At 49.8% G+C, this 4374-nt stretch overlaps 1 pseudogene; it reads left to right on the forward strand.

Moving 5' to 3' along the window:
• Positions 1-445: 445 nt before the first annotated feature.
• On the forward strand, positions 446-563 carry LOC124720578 (annotated as a pseudogene).
• The last annotated feature ends 3811 nt before the right edge of the window (positions 564-4374 follow it).

Consider the following 4374-nt stretch of genomic DNA (forward strand, 5'->3'; position numbering starts at 1 on the left):
AGGTGAGTCGTTGGGCGAACCGACTATCGCCATCGCAACAAGATCGCGCAAAACCTGTCCGACTTCCCGCGTCTCGGCCGACCGCACACAGCTGTGACCCCTACAGTAGTCGAACGTGCGGACACTCTCGTTGGAGGTGATCGATGAATCACAATCAAAGTCCTCAGTTCTCAACTGGACGTCTCTGTCGGTACTGCCGGCTGACTCGCATGCCACCTGGAGTACTCGTGTGCGCTGGCTGATTCCTCGACACATGACAGAAGACCATAAAGAGCACCATCTGTGATGCAGCGAGAGGTTGGCTCCAACGTCGACCAGTAGACTGGTACCATGCAGGCTTACAGACCCTCCTGGTGAGGTCGTGAAAGGCCATTGCATTGAACGAAGATCGTGTTAAAAAAATAGGGTTTTTGTAGCGAAAAAGAGTGAGGCATAATATGGTATAGGCAACGGCCTTGCCGCAGTGGATACACCGGTTCCCGTCAGATCACCGAAGTTAAGCGCTGTCGGGCGTGGCGGGCACTTGGATGGGTGACCATCCGGGCCGTCATGCGCTGTTGCCATTTTTCGGGGTGCACTCAGCATCGTGATGCCAATTGAGTAGCTACTCGACCGAATAGTAGTGTCTCTGGTCAAAGAAAACCATCATAACGACTGGGAGAGCGGTGTGCTGACCACACGCCCCTCCTATCAGCATCCTCAAATGAGGATGACACGGCGGTCGGATGGTCCCGATGGGCCACTTGTGGTCTGGAGACAGTGTGCATAGTATGGTATATTAGAAGCTTGACTAAACCGCCCTCCTCTCAGGAAAAAAAAGTGTTTTACAGTACTTATTGGAGACCGCTGGCAAAATTCCGACTGACCTCTAGCGTCCACAAATTTCTTGCCTCAACCTGCGAGATCAACACCTTTCAGTGGCTTTTATACGCGTTTCATCTTTCTCTGTGCGATTCTAACCCGTGTGTGAAAGCTGGTGGAGTCAGTACTTCACAAAATGTTTATATTCGTTTCTTTCCGCACTTTGTTACCCTGTTGTCTGTGTACATCATGTTATATACACTGAAGAGCCAAAGAAACTGGTACACCTGCCTATTATCGTGCAGAGCTCCCGCCAACACGCAGAAGTGCTGCAACACGACGTGGCGTGGACTCGACTAATGTCTGAAATAGTACTGGAGGGAACTGACACCACGAATCCAGCAGGGCTGTCCATAAATCCAGTAAGAGTACGAGGGGGTGGAGATCTCTTCTGAACAACACGTTGCAAGGCATCCCAGATATGCTAAATAATGTTTATTGTGGGGAGTTGGGTGGCCAGCGGAAGTGTTTAAACTCACAAAAGTGTTCCTGGAGCCACTCTGTAGCAATTCTGGACGTGTGGGTGTCGCATTGTCCTGCTGGAATTAGCCAAGTCCGTCTGAATGCACAGTGGACATGAATGGATGCAGGTGGTCAGAAAGGATGCTTACGTACGTGTCACCTGTCAGAGTCGTATCTAGACGTATCAGGGGTCGCGTATCAATCCTACTACACACGCCCCACACCATTATAGAGCCTCCACCAGCTTGGACAGTCTCCTGGTGACACGCAAGGCCCACGAATTCGTGAGGTTGTCTCCATACCCGTACACGTCCGTCGCTCGATACAATTTCAAACGATACTCGTCCGACCAGGGGACGTGTTTCCAATCATCAAAAATGCAATGTCAGTGTTGACAGACCCTGGCGCGAGACGCAAAGCTTTGCGTCGTGCAGTCATCAAGGGTAAACGAGTGGGCCTTCGGCTCCGAAAGCCCATATCGATGTTTCGCTGAATAATTCGCACGCTGACGCTTCTTGATGGTCCAGAATCCAAATCTACAGCAGTTTGCGTAAGGGTTGCACTTCTCTCACGTTCAACGATTCTCTTCAGTCGTCGTCGGTCCCGTTCTTGCAGGATCTTTTTCCGGCCGCAGCGATGTCGGAGATTTGAGGTTTTACTGGTTTCCTGATTTTCACGGTTCGCTCGTGAAATGGTCATACGGGAAAATCCCGACTTCGTCGCTACCTCGGAGATGCTGTATCCCATCGCTCGTGCGCCGACTATAGCTCCACGTTCCAACTCACTTAAATCCTGATAACCTGCCATTGTAGCAGGAGTAATCGGCGTAACAACTGCGCCAGACACTTGTTGTCTTATACAGGCGTTGCCGACCGCAGCGCCGTATTCTACGTCTCTACGTATCTTTTTATTTCAATACAAATGTCCATACCAGTCTCTTTAGTGTATCGGTGTATATTCAGTTCACCCCGTATTTCATTTCCAAGAAGTCAAAACGAGAAACTTGCTCTGACACACGACCAATTAACACTATTGTGCGTAATACTGGGCATTTCCCTTAAAAATAGCATAAACTCGGTCTTTCAATGAGATGTACTGAAAATTCGGTGGTTATATACATGATGTACGCAATACGCTATGTGGTCAAAAGTATCCGGACACCCCTCAAAACATACTTTTTTCGTATTAGGTGCATTGTGCTGCCACCTACTTCTGGGTATTCCATATCAGCGACATCAGTAGTCATCAGACATCGTGAGAGAGCAGAATGGGGCGCTCCGCGGAACTCACGGACTTCCAACGTGGTCAGGTGATTGGGTGTCACTTGTGTCATACGTCTGTATGCGAGATTTCCACACTCCTAAACATCCCTAGGTCCACTGTTTCCGATGTGAGAGTGAAGTGCAAACGTGAAGGGACACGTACAGCACAAAAGCGTACAGGCCGACCTCGTCTGTTGACTGACAAGATACAGTTGAAGAGGGTCGTAATGTGTAATAGGCAGACATCTATCCAGACCATCACACAGGAATTCCAAACTGCATCAGTATCCACTGCAAGCACTATGACAGTTAGGCGGGAGGTGAGAAAACTTGGATTTCACGGTCGAGCGGCTGCTCATAAGCCACACATCACGCAGGTAAATGGCAAGCGGCGCCTCGCTTGGTGTAAGGAGCGTAAACATTGGACGAGTGAAGAGTGGGAAAACGTTGAGTGGAGTGACGAATCACGGTACACAGTCTGGCTATCCGATGGCAGGGTGTGGGTATGGCGAATGCCCGGTGAACGTCATCTGCCCGCGTGTATAGTGCCAACAGTAAAATACGTAGACGGTGGTGTTCTGGTGTGGTCGTGTTTTTCATGGCGGCGGTTTGCACCCGTTCTTGTTGCGCGTGGCACTACCACAGCACAGGCCTACATTGATTTTTTTAGCACCGTCTTGCTTCGCACTGTTGAAGAGCAATTCGGGGATGGCGACTGCATCTTTCAACACGATCGAGCACCTGTTCATAATGCACGGCCTGTGTCGGAGTGGTTACATCCCTGTAATGGACTGGCCTGCACAGAGTCCTGACCTGAATCCTATAGAACACCTTTGGGATGCTTTGGAACACCAACTTCATGTCAGGCCTCACCGACCGACATCGATACCTCTCCTCAGTGCAGCACTCCGTGAAGAGTGGGCTGCCATTCCTCAAGACACCTTCCAGCACCTGATTGAAGGTTCAATCCCGCGTCCAGCCATCCTGATTTGGGTTTTCCGTGATTTCGCTAAATCGCTCCGGGCAAATGCCGGGATGGTTCCTTTCAAAGGGCACAGCCGACTTCCTTCCCCGTCCTTCCCTAATCCGATGAGACCGATGACCTCGCTGTCTGGTCTCCTTCCCCAAACAACCAACCAACCAACCTGACTGAACGTATGCCTGCGAGGGTGGAAGCTGTCATCAAGGCTAAGGGTGGGCCAACACCATACTGAATTCCAGCATTACCGATGGAGGGCGCCACAAACTTTTAAGTCGTTTTCAGCCAGGTGTTCGGATACTTTTGATAACATGTTGTATATTTGCCTAAATCTGTTACGCTGTTTATGCAGTTATCTGGTCCTATTTTCTTTTTGTTGGGTTCTAATACTTGCGTTAATTGGCTGGTGAACCCTCGTGATCGGAAAACATCCCATAAAATGGCGACTGACCCAGTTGAAATGTTTTTGATTCTCGTACAAGCGAGACACTCTCTTCTTTTGCTAAGATTTCCCTCATTATGGCAATCTTGTCACGGCAATACGTTACCTTACTTTAAAGTTGTTCTGCTGTTCCAACAGACGGACGGTGTGGCGGAGCGGTTCTAGGCGCTTCAGCCCGGAAGCGTGCGCCACTGCTACGGTCGCAGGTTCGAATCCTGCCTCGGTCATGGATGTGTGTGATGTCCTTAGGTTAGTTGACTGATGACCTCACATGTTAAGTCCCATAGTGCTCACAGCCATTTGAACACATAGTAAGAAGATTCCACCACCAGTTCGGAAGCGTGTCGTGCTTTTCACATCAGCAACAG

This window comes from Schistocerca piceifrons, chromosome 11, assembly GCF_021461385.2.
Source record: "Schistocerca piceifrons isolate TAMUIC-IGC-003096 chromosome 11, iqSchPice1.1, whole genome shotgun sequence".
Taxonomy (NCBI): Eukaryota; Metazoa; Arthropoda; class Insecta; order Orthoptera; family Acrididae; genus Schistocerca; species Schistocerca piceifrons.